At 39.1% G+C, this 13039-nt stretch overlaps 1 non-coding gene across 1 annotated transcript; it reads right to left on the bottom strand.

The window, feature by feature from the left end:
• Positions 1 to 11975: 11975 nt before the first annotated feature.
• TRNAC-GCA (transfer RNA cysteine (anticodon GCA)) lies at positions 11976 to 12047 on the bottom strand. The gene has a single exon. It is a non-coding gene; the product is annotated as a tRNA-Cys (tRNA).
• Between the last annotated feature and the right edge of the window lie 992 nt (positions 12048 to 13039).

Genomic DNA, 13039 nt, shown 5'->3' with positions numbered 1-13039 from the left:
GCAAAGCTCCTCAGAAAGCTTGGCAGCCCTGCTTGTAGTCTGCGGGGGCGGGGGGGGGGGGATTGACAAAAGATTTTAAGAGTAAACAGACCCAGGGAAACACATTTGGCAGGTGTCTCTACAAATGTCTCTATAATTTAATACATTCTTGCATTTTGCTTTAGAATAATTCTGTCCACTTCCATTGGAAAAAAAATGCCATTTGTGCCTTAAACTGTTTTTACAGGATGTTTATCTTGGTTTATTTGCTTCTTTATAGAATTAGAATTGATTGATAGAAGAAGACTTGAAAAGGACTTTAAACATGTTTAATATTATTATTTTGTAATTAATGTGTTAATGTTAACATTATTCATATTTTTCATGGAAATGTTTCTTTGAAGGAAAGCTTATTTGAAACTCAACATGGTGAAATCAATCATCAGGACGGCTTTATTTTTATTTTCTTTCTTAAAAATTTATTTGGTTTACTGGCTCTTCACTGTGTCCTTAGAGTTCTTAGTTGTGGCATGTGGGATCTAGGGATCAAACCCTGGCCCCCCGCATTGGAACCGCAGAGTCTAATCCACTATACCATCAGGGAAATCTCAGGACTGTTTCAGATGAAACATAACCAGAGGGTCTGGCTCCCTCCCTGACTCCCCAGTTCTTGGAGATCAAGAAGGTGTTCTACAAAGCTCACTTGGAATACTAATGAATTTATCCAAACTCCTCTGGACCAAGATGGAGGGGAATGAAATAGTTCATCAGGCTATGTTACTAACAGAGCTGACTGTAAACTATAGATTCTTGATTCTTGTCACCATCTTTGAGGTTGGGTCAATCTTTTCAGTCTAGAGGAAAAAATAAATTACTTAAAATGGAAAATATTTAAAAGAAAAAATGAGTAATTTTCTCAATGACTGGGCTATAAATAATTATCTTGTGACAGAAAAAGTTTCTCACTCATAAATAGGAACGTGTTAAACTACAGTAGAAATGTCATGCCAATGATAGGCGTTTGTCTCGTTCAGTAAATTTCTTTCTGACTTATAAGTTCTCCTTGATCCAGGGAAGGCATCATACATGTGTGCCCAGCCCCCTGAAATGTCCTGAGACGCTCAAGGTGGCCTAACCTACAGCTGCCCCAGTCTGTGTATTTCTCAAGCTTGTCTTTCATGGGGAACAACCAAAGAACCCAAGGTGCAATAGGGGAGGCATGCGTGCGCACAGGAAGCCAGGCAAAGCAGTCCTTCAGGAGATAAGCAAGACCCTGCTGCTGTAAGCGGGGTATGCTGTTTCGTACTGAGCCAGGTGTTGTAATCAGACACGAGGAGATGGTCTTCTGCACTGTGGAAGAGAAGCACGACGATGTGTCGGTTTGTTTAGGAAATTATTTCTACAACGTCCTCTGTGTCTCCCTGCCATCAGTGTCTCTAAATTCCTGTTTCTTTTACTACTTTTTTTTTTCTTTTTACAAATATCTCAAGTCCTTTCATCTTTCTTTCTTACTTGCTCCTTAGTTTCTTCCTCCTAATATTCTTCTGGTCCTCCCGTTCTTTCTTTTTCACTTCCCTCCTTTCTACTTATTTTTCTTATGTCCTCCGCTCTAGCTCTCTTTCTCTCCCTCCTCTCCTTTCCTCTTTTCCTTTTTCTTTCTGTCATTTTCTCCCTTTTGTCTCTTTACCTCCCTCCCTTCTTCCTTGTTTCCATTCCTCATGTTGGCTCTTTTTCTTTTTTTCTATTTCTTCATTTATACTCTTTCCTTCTTTGATTGTTTTTCTTCTTTATTCCATTGCACTTCTTCCTACTTCCTTTCTTTCTTCCTTTCACTCAGCATCACCTACTGAAGGGTTAAGAAATTGGGTTATTTATCCACAAACTTGAATTACTCAATAAGGGAGCTTCTTGGCTTAACTCCCTGGACCTTCTGAACTGCTCAGCATAAAGGACAGATACTCCTAAGTCCAAATAATGCCCTCAGATGGAGACACAGGGAAACCACCAGCAGGGAAGTGAACTGTCCGTACTGACTGTTGATAGCATGGTACTGGCATCACTGGAGATGTTCTCTCTTTCCATCATTCTTTTTCTTTTCTTCTTTCCTTCTTCATTCAACAGCTATGAGCATCCACAGTATGCCAGATACTACCTTAAGCACTGGGACAGGTAAGTAGGCATGGCCCTAGTTTTCTTGCAAATTACACTCTAACTTATTCTGATGAGAAAAGTAATTATTAATCAAATAGTCATGAATCATCAGTGCTTCTCAATTACAATTGCCCTTAAAAATAGGAGAGAGGGAGGAAATGTCCTTGGTTACCTGAAGAACTACACTTGGGAATTCTTTTGATGTTTTATTTTTAAATCCATACAAACTAAATGCACTGTATATTTAAGTAGACCAAATTCATTTCTATCAACCTTTCTAATGGTTTGAATACTAGATGACATTTAGTTTTGAAATGTTGATATAGATAAAATCCCAAGCTGGTAGATATTCTATTAGTATGCATAATGGTTAAAAGCTCATGCTTTAAAGAAATAATAGAGAAGTCAGGATCAAGTACAAGCTTTTTTCTTACCAGTAGGATGGCCTTGGGCAGCTTTATTAAACTTTCTGTGACCTGGTATAGCCTTACCATCATTACCTAACTCACAGAGCCACTGTTAGAATTTAATCGGAGAGTGTAGCATTTGGCAGGGTTATAGCACAGTTAACACCCTCTACATGAAATTGACCAGTGTTATTATAATGATAGTGTTTTTAATTATGATTGTATTAACCATTGTTGCTATGATTATTATTGTTGTAGTTAATTTGAGCTATAGCCAGGCAAGAGAGCATCCTCTTACAGATATTGGAGTCTGAACAAGAGCATGCTAGCAGGTCAATAAGGGAATGAGGTCAACTCTCCTAGAGTTCCTGTTCTTACACAAGTAGGTACCCTAACATTGCTTCCAACCCAGTATCTCATGGTCCTGGACCCACATTGCCTTAGGGTCCAACAGTGCTGAAACCCAACGAAGCTGCTGCTGAGCAGACAGCGGGTTGGATTGCCTCTGGCACAGCAGGCACTAATAGAGAGCACTGGTAGGCGGAGAGGAGGAGAAGCAGGGGGAGGATGTATTAATGATGAACCTCCCTGCCAGAAGGGGAGAGATCAGCCAGAATGCTGATGGTGCAAAGGGAGACCAGCTGTGAGAGGTTAATGGAACATTAGGAGAGGAGAGAAATCCAAAGACAGCCGGCTGCTACCTGGGATGATGGCTTTGAGTCATCAGATTCCAAACCACCACACACCAGACAGTCGCAGCTGGAGGTGGAGTTATAACCTCAGCCCTGCAGGGTTTGCTGAGAGGGCAGTGTACACAGGCATGTGATGATGAAGCTCCAAGAGGCAGTGTGCTAATTCATCAGGTTTGGTGAGGCTTTGCCTTTTTCCCTTTCCTGAGTGACAGGAATCCCACAAGATAGAAGAGGGTCCAGAGGACTTACCATTGAAAAAGAAGAGTTTTCAGTAGTTCTGCTCAATTGAGTCACATCCTCCATGCCAAGACCAAAAGTCTTCAATGTTTTTTCTTTTATTTATTTTTCAATTTATTTTTAATTAGAGGATAATTGCTTTACAACATTGTGTTAGTTTCTGCTGTACAACAATGTGAATCTGCCATAAGTATGCATATATCCCCTGCCTCTTGAGCCTGCCCCACTCCCCATCCCACCCCTCCAGGTCATCACAGAGCACCAAGCTGAGCTCTCTGTGCTATACCGCAGCTTCCTACTAGCTGTCTATTATACGCAAGGCAGTGTATATACGTCAATGCCATGCTCCCAATTTGTCCCACCCTCTCCTTCCCCCACCAAGGACTTCCCCACCAAGGACTTCCCTGGTGGCTCAGACAGTAAAGCGTCTGTCTACAATGTGAGAGACCTGGGTTTGATCCCTGGGTTGGGAAGATTCCCTGGAGAAGGAAATGGCAACCCACTCCAGTACTCTTGCCTTGAAAATCCCATGGACAGAGGAGCTTGGTGCAGGCTACTATCCATGGGGTTGCAAAGAGTCGGGCACGACTGAAGGACTTCACTTTCTTTCTTTCTCCTTCCCCCACTGTGTCTACAAGTCCATTCTCTGTGTCTGTGTCTCTACTCCTGTCCTGCAAATAGGTTCATCAGTATCATTTTTCCAGACTCCATATGTATGTGTTAATATATGATATCTGTTTTTCCCTTTCTGGCTTACTTCACTCTGTATAACAGGTTCTAGGTTTATCCTCATTTCATTTAACCTCATCTCATTTAACCTCATTTCAACTGACTCAAACTCATTCATTTTTTGTGACCGAGTAATATTCTGTTGTATATATGTACCACAACTTCTTTATTTATTCCTCTATCTATGGACGTTAGGTTGCTTCCATGTACTGGCTATTGTAAACAGTGCTGTTATGAACATTGGAGTACATGTGTCTTTTTTAATTGTGGTTTATTCAAGGTGTATGTCCAGTAAAGTCCTCAATGTTGATCCAGAAGGAAAATGAAGAAGATTCTTTTGTCCCTGAAATTGACTTATCATCCGCATTTCAATACTTTAAAGAAGTGATTATGAAGCTCCTGCTTGCCACTTTGGGACTGACTTGTCAGATACCTCTATTGTAGGCATAACAATCTTCATCAGACAGAGTGAGTGGACTTTTGCTGCTTATTGGTTGCCAGCATCCATTTATTCCCCCCATGAGACCATAGTCACCTTTGAATAAATATGTAGTTCCTACTGGACCCAGTTCATGAAGACCACATCTAGTTAGCTGGCTCTCAGCTGAGTAAAAAACAGTATATGATAAAGGTAGGCTATTGCAGATTATGACTCTCTAGAAATTAAAGCTGAAGTGAAAGGGAAATCGCTGAGTCGTGTCCAACTCTTTGCGACCCCATGGACTGTAGTCTACCAGGCTCCTCCCTCCATGGGATTCTCCAGGCAAGAGTACTGGAGTGGGTTGCCATTTCCTTCTCCAGGGGATCTTCCCAACCCAGGGATAGAACCCGGGTATCCTGAATTCCAGGCAGACGTTTTAACCTCTGAGCCAAAATACTCAAAACGCTTGAGATTTCATTATGTCCTAGTGGAGGCCACACTATATCCACTAATAGATCACTGTTAGGTTTTTTGCTTCATATTCTTTTTAGCTACCTCTGTTCCTACAAGTTTTAAAGTCTGACTCTCTCATCTCTCAAGAAATTGTGAGCTGTCGGTATTCTTTCAAGAATATTTTGGCCTTCCATCAAGAAACCCAAAGATAATGAATACGTCTCAAGACACAAGATACAACTCCATGTTCCTTTGTCACTTCTGAAAAAGTATTTCTAAATTCAAGTGATTGAGAAACAATTCTGGAAAAACTTTGAATTCATTATTGCTCATTTTTTAAAATAAGACTTTCCTAATCTTCCTTACTTGATTATCAGGATAAGTACAAATTTTCAAAAAAAACCAACTCATAATTCATAATAATAAATCTGTGTTACAGTGTTTTCAAAAAGAACTTCATGACCAAGATGGCAATGATCCTGGCTTAGACACTTGGAAATGAAGAGAACAGAGATGCTGTAGCTGACAGTTGGCAAAGCCCAGGCACATGCCTGTGGCCATTGTAGATGATGTGGTCACAACTGAGTCAGTTTCTAAGTGCAAGCTTATAAAGTACCCTGGTGAAACTAGCAATTAAAAAAAAAAAAAAAAAAAGCCTCTCGCTGAACACAATTCAAATCGCTAACCCAGAATCATAAGCAAATACAAATTATTGACAGTTGTTTTACATTTTGCTTCTGGGGTGGTTTTTCATGTAGCAATAAGTAATTGATATAGAAATTAGTAGCATAACTTGTATGGTAGGTTACAAAAATGGGAAATATGTTTCATTGGTTTTGGGATGGGTTGGCAAGAGGCTGGTGAAGAACTCTTAGCAAAGGCTGGAAATACTTCAATCTGCTATGGAAGGCTATAAAACTTTTGACCTGTGTTTTGTACCTGTTAACCAATTGATAAAACTGCTGCCTAGGGTCACCTTGGATCTGACTTGAATTGATTTTTTGTAAGATGGCCCCCATCCATTTCACTCAACTCTTATACTAATGGTCCATTTTACATTAAAAACTGAAGTCAAATTCCCTTCAGCTTGAAATGTTTAGCTCTGTGTGTCAAGAGAGAAATAAGATAAAGAAAATATTGTTTCATTTCCAAGCAGAATTTGGAGAAAATGTGAGGAGCCGGGACTTAAGATGGAAACTTATACTGTTCACAAATTCATTCTCCCCAACTAGAAAAAAGCTTCCAAGAGTAAGATCTTATCTGAAGATTAAACACTAAATCAGTGCTGCGGCTGTGAAATTTTTTGGTGATAAACACACTTGATTCAGATAAGTATTATCGTTCCTAATTTAGAGATGATGAAACCCAAGTTCTGAAAGACAAAATCAGTGGTTTCCCACCTTTGTTCCACAGAGCTTTGTGTTTGTGAATGCAGGGGGACACAGGGCGGTGAGTTAGGCATGAGAGAGGGAAAACCAAATGGGTTGACGTGTAGGTCTTTCATCCTGCCCCCAAGAGGAAAGTTCATACTTGATCTATTATTTGTATCTGCTTTCCATGTAAAATTCTGACTGAACAGTGCTTTCTGAAGGAAAAAAAAATCATGGAGTGAATATCCTGGTGGTTCAGTGTCTAAGATTCCATGTTTCCTATGCAGGCGGCCTGTTTTGATCCCTGTATGGGGAACTGGATCCCACATGTTGCCGCTGAAGATCCCACAGGCTGCAACTAAGTCCAATCAAATGATTTTTTTTTTTTTGAAAAAGACTCTTGAAAACTCTTTGGAAAATCTCTAGTAAAAAATAGAAGGAGGATTTGGACCCAAGACCTTTAGACTCCAGAAGTTATACTCTGTACTTTGTGTCATGTTGATCAATAAACCAGGGCTGAGCGGAGGGTCTTGAAGTTTCACAGTTTTCTGCCCCAGTTGTATAAAGTTCATCCACTGCATTGATATTGCTCAAGCCAGAGATTGAGACATCTTTTCTGGTATTTGCCATAACAGTATGCAGAATATTCAAAATTTGGACTGTTCTAGAAGATTTTATTCAGTAGTTGTCATATCAGATCCTTAGGAAATACCAACAAAGGATCACATGATATGAGTGGGACTGTTCAGAAAAGATTTCAGAACTTTTTGTGATTTGTTAAAATTAAAGACCTGTGCTAATAACTAGAGAAAGAGACTGAAATAAACAGTCAAACCTGGTTTTCGGCTTCCAGGAGCTCCCAGTGTAGAGGGGAGATGGGGCAAGTTCATTCTCCTGCAAAATGATGTCTAAAAGGAAAAGTTTTGTACAGAACACTTAGTCTTCTAAAAGGCAGAGCCCATGCTTCTTTGAACCAAGGTATCTCTCCACTAACTGGGATTCCTAATTGCTGGGACTATAAGATAAATAATGCTGTAAAATTTCCATTTTTTAAATATATCATGAAAAAGAGATGTCTCTTTCTTAGCTCCAGAGGAAAAAAAGAAAATGACTTTTCTTTGGGCCTTGTTGTTGCTGTTCAGTCACTAAGTCACGTCCAACTCTGTGACCCCATGGGCTGCAGCATACCAGGCTTCCCTCTCCTCCACTATCTCCCTGAGTTTGTTCAAGTTCATGTCCATTAAGTTAGTGATGCTGTAACAATCTCATCCTCTGCCACCCTCTTCTCCTTTTGCCTTCAATCTTTCCCAGCATCAGGGTCTTTTCCAATGAATCAGCTCTTTGCCTCAGGTAGCCAAAGTATTGGAGTTTCAGCTTTAGCATCAGTCCTTCCAATGCATATTTGGGGTTGATTTTCTTTAGGATTGACTGGTTTGATTTCCTTGCAGTCCTAGGGACTGTCAAGAGTCTTCTCCAGCACAATTCAAAAGTATCAAGTCTTTGGTACTCAGCCTAAATCTTTGTGGTCTGACTCTCACATCTGTACATGACTATTGGGAAAAACCTTAGCTTTGACTATACAGAGCTTTGTGGTCCTTTGGGATTCCAAATGATATTTATTGGTATTATAGTTCCAACTGTGAGAGAGGCTATGGACATTTCTCCTGCCCTAGGTATCTTGACTTATAACTCAGTCATTGTTTTAACTTGGTAAAGTATCTAAAAGTTAAACTAATTTAAAGGCACTAAAACTATGTCCTATGAGGCTGAATATATGAAGAAACAGATATCTCAGAACAAAGACATTCAAAGCACACCTTGGCTTCCCTTTCTTTTGTCCTTCCAGCCTTCTAAGTTACTTCCAGTCTAAAAAGTCAGGGCAAAGAGAATGGAAAGTTCTATTAGCAAACATTTACATAGTAAATATCTGTGCTTACTACAGTATCAGATAGGATACCAAATACCAGTTCGGTAAGTTGTTAGAGGCTGAAGCATGAACCGTGTGTCAAATCATATATATTTTTTTCCTTTATTATCTTTTCTTCACTCTGGGGAAATCCTCTCCTTAGAGCTAAGAATTCTTAGATCCCTTGCAGCCCGAGTTTCCCCGGCTCCCATGTCAGCTGGCTTTGGCTAACAGGAATCATTGGCTGGAGATGGGTGGTAGGAAGAGAGAAGATTGGTGTTTCTCCTCCTCCATTTCTGACTGGGTGGCACCTCCAGAAGCAGCTGCATCTCCCTGGTGGTTCAACCCTTCATGGCTCCAACTTTCATCAACAGACATCAGCCCCTAGGCTCTCTTTCTGAACCTCCTCCCTTGTCTCTCTATTAGAAGGTAGTAGACATTTCTGGTTGTTGTCATTTTCTGGGCTACCTCATTGCCTCCCCTTTGGCTTTGCAGGTCCTCTTCACCTCGGTAAAAAACACACAAACAAACAAACTCCCTGCATTAAGGTCCTCTTGTTTAAAAAAAGAGTAAGGGCAAATATTGAGTTTTTGAAAATGAGTGTCTTTATTGTTAGCATAGTTTGGTAGCTTTTCAGAAAGAAGGTTGCAAGAGGCCACTCTGTCTATTGCTGTGTTGTGAATGCATTCAGGGCTTGTGGGTTTGACTGGGAGGAAGTAGATTTGACTTTAAGATCAAGAGTATGGGACACCAGACAAGCTCATGGAATGTTACCCACAAAAGTGCTCAACCACATTCATAATGGTAAGGGAGGGTACCATTTTCCCAAAAAGGGGCAGCTGATGAATTTCATCATTCATAAAAGAATGTGGCTGTCATGACCATGGTGTAGATTCTCTGGAGTGTAGAATGGAAGGGGTATCTTTCCAAGGGGTATCTTCCATCTCTACAGGTATCTATGTCTTTATAGAAAAGTTGATGATAAATACGTACTTGCTCTCCATTTTGTTCCTTAGAACAGGTTTCTTCCTAGTCATGTTCAGGAAATTGATTATACTTATGAGGTACATCATTGGAAACAATTTAATAGGACCCGTTCCATCAGATATCAATCACTGATAATGACACTAGATGGGCAAACACTGAGGGGTAGTTATATGCAAGCTCTGTTCTACGAACTTTATATAGACTCATTTAAATGTTTCAAACATTCTACAAACTAGGACAGTTATGATCCCCATTTCATGATTGGAAACCAAATTTTAGAAAGATTAAATAATTTGATGAAGATCACACATTGAGAAAGGATTTTAAACCAGTCTGCCTGGCAATATTGTTGATTGATGTGGTCTTTGTGCAAATCATCTTAATTTTATTTTTACCACCCTCAAGGGAAAACAAAGCAAATATTATTTATTATTCTGTCTCAGTTACATTGATAATATCTCTGGCAAAACTCCCTTTTATCTGAAAGTTTCATTTCAAAAAGAGGAAGCGCTTTTAGTATATGACTTTATATTATGGCTTAGGAAACTCACGTAAAATAAAGAACAAAAGGTGAATCTGTGCTACAATCTGCTCGTCTGTTAAATAAATATATAAAATGGGGCTTAAAATATGAGGCTAAAGTCAAAGACCTTATGTTGCAAACAAACTTGTCGCATCAGTGAAAACACCCAGCTGTTCTCCCTTTTTCACTCCTGACGCCCGGCGTCTGTTTTCAATACCCTGGGGTCATTCATCTTGCTGTCTTAGGGAGTGTTTCTTTGAGACCTGTAGTATTAAGAAACCAAAATATGGCCAATGATTGAAGAAAGAGCTCTTTTGACCTTTAGAAAATCTTTTTTATGCTTTTTTCTCTTCATTCTCTTACCCTTCACTTTCTAGCCCTCACTCAATATTCAGCTGTTTCCTTTTACCCCAATACATTTAACAATCGCTAGACTATATTTAGAGTTAACTCCTGTGTTAAGCACTTTCTATGTAGAAACTGATTTAATTCACACAAACAGTTAGGAAGTACACAACATTATTATCATGATCCTTTTTATAGATGATAAAACTGACAGAACCAAAAGAAGTTAAATTTATAGGAATGAGAAGATGATAAACAGGGATTTGAAGGCAGGTAGTCAGACTCCAGTTTCCACATTCTAACCCTCACTGTGCAATAATAGTACTTCAAGAACCAGCGAGTCTCTAAGTGGGAAAAACTGCCTATGGAGTCAAATTTACAGACTGTAAAAGATGAGCATTGTTCTAATGGTATAGAAATGATATCAGGGCCATGGATTCTCAAGCATTTTGTTTGCATACAGAAAAAGTGATTTGGAAAGATATCTTGTGTTTATTTTGGGTGCAAGGAAAGAGTTTTATTTGAATCTAAATTTTATTGTGCCCATAACGTTTCCTTGCTTGTGTAATGCAATTCCCAATGACTGGTTCTGATGAGTTAGTTACCAGCCCTCTGCTAAATACAGTACCTGTAATGTTCACATTCATCTGCAGATCTTGACCTCAAATATTCTAATACACCAAAGGGGCATTTATGCAGGTCAGATCAGTGTTTGATACACACAGCAGGTTCACAACATACATACTTCCCATATTTTTGATACTTTATTATAGTAGTCTTCCATTTTTCTTTTAGAAGTAGAAATCATTAACTTACACGGGTGACATGTATTTTCATTTGTAATAAGTTGCTTTGTTTCAGGCAACATTTGGAATTATGGTTATTACATCAATAGGAAATATACTCCACTCAGTTAGCCTTGGGCCTTAAGACTATGTCACATTCTGGAGTCGTGTTAAATTCTCAGCAATATTTGTTCATTAATTGACTAATTACGTTATGATGAAATATCATCTGATTGTGCAGAATAGTAAATTTACATCCATTGCCTACCTCATAAAATGTAAAACAAAACATATGTCTGCCTTATCACTCGGTAATAGTAATTGAGAGTGTTCAGGAACACTGATTATACACATGACGGTAATTACCATGTGGGCTCTGATTATAAAAGTAATCAGAGTTTGCATCTCCATCAAAGCCCAGGTGCCTGTGGACAATGAAACAGAAAAGCCAAAAATGAAGAACATAAATGAGAAAGTAGAAACATTTAAGAAAACTTGTTATCCACCTTCTCCCCCTGCCTATGGAGCCTTTGCTTTTGTGTGTTCTCTTTTCCTTCCTTCCTTCTTTCTTTCTGTTTTGGAAAACAAAATGAAACAAAATCAGGGAGAAAGAATAACTTCAAAAGTTCTTTTTTCACTTTTTAACATTTTCAGCTGTTTTCACTTGGTTTGTTTTATTTAATTGGACTCATCATTTTAGGACTGTTCTTGTTGTCACTTCTTATAAAGTGATTATATTGTATATAAATAAGGGTCAGAAATATACCCCTTTTCATGACCAGGAATTAATGTATCAGTTTAGCTTTCCTGTTTCTTTGTAAACAGAGGATAGGGGTTTGATAAGATGGATTAAGTGAAGTGAAGTGAAGTCACTCAGTCATGTCCAACTCTTTGCGACCCCATGGACTATAGCCTACAACGCTCCTCTGTCCATGGGATTCTCCAGGCAAGAGTACTGGAGTGGGTTGCCATTTCCTTCTCCAGAGGATCTTCCCAACCCAGGGATCGAACCTGGGTCTCCAGCATTGCAGGCAGATGCTTTACCATCTGAGCCACCAGGGAAGTCTGTAAGATGGATAAAAGAGCAGGCTAATTTAGAATGGAGGTGGGGAAAAGAAAGATTATATTTGAAGCATAAAAGAAAGATGAGGAACACCTCAGTCTCATTCTCCCCAGAAGGACACTTGGCTATTTCTAAATATGAAAAAATAAATATGTTATATATTACCTTTAAAATAATTATTAAAAGTAATTACTCAGAATTTAAAAATTAAAAAACAAGTTGAAAGTTGTGTGTTTTAGACACAGTTTTGTGTTTACTCTTTGATTCAGATACAACAATTTCATTCAGATACAAGCAAAATAAATTTGCTTCTTAATAGCTTCCGTGGACATGAATGTGGGCAAACTCCAGGAGATGGTGAGGGACAGGGAGGCCTGGCGTGCTGCAGTCCATGGGGTCACAAAGAGTCAGTCATGACTTGGCGACTGAACAACATCAAGCTTAATGTTATTTAGTTCCTAGTTGTTTTTCTCTTTTTTGTCCTAAACTTTTTGTATTCAGGTGTTTGGACTGTTTCAGTGAATATTAAAATAAAAGAGAACTTCCCTAAAGCTACAATAAACATTCAAAATCGATTTTATAATTTTCCTATTTATTCATTAGGTCTACTCATAAACCAGACTGTGTATACTGACTGTATGCTGCCTATAACTTTTGATAGGGTTTATTTATTTAATTTCTTTTTTGCAAAAAGAATTTGGGGGGCACAGTCTCCCGATTTGGCGTAGCTAAACTATGATGTAAAGCATGGGTCTGCTACTATTGCAAGAGGTACGTGGGGAAATTGAGGAGGTAGCAATTACATTTTGCTGTGTCCTGTAGTCAATAGCAGACTGACTCCAGGAGACAGACTGTCTGAGTTCCCATCCGGGCTGTAATATTTACTAGTGGAAAAAACATGAGCAAGTTGCATGAATTCTCTGTGCATGCCTTGTCTCACCTCTAAAATGAGGTTTATGATAACAACAAACCTATCCCATCAGACTAGGTT

This window comes from Bubalus kerabau, chromosome 15 (assembly GCF_029407905.1).
Source record: "Bubalus kerabau isolate K-KA32 ecotype Philippines breed swamp buffalo chromosome 15, PCC_UOA_SB_1v2, whole genome shotgun sequence".
Taxonomy (NCBI): Eukaryota; Metazoa; Chordata; class Mammalia; order Artiodactyla; family Bovidae; genus Bubalus; species Bubalus kerabau.
Note: the sequence above shows the minus strand (reverse complement) of the source record. Positions and strands in the feature narration are given on the sequence as shown.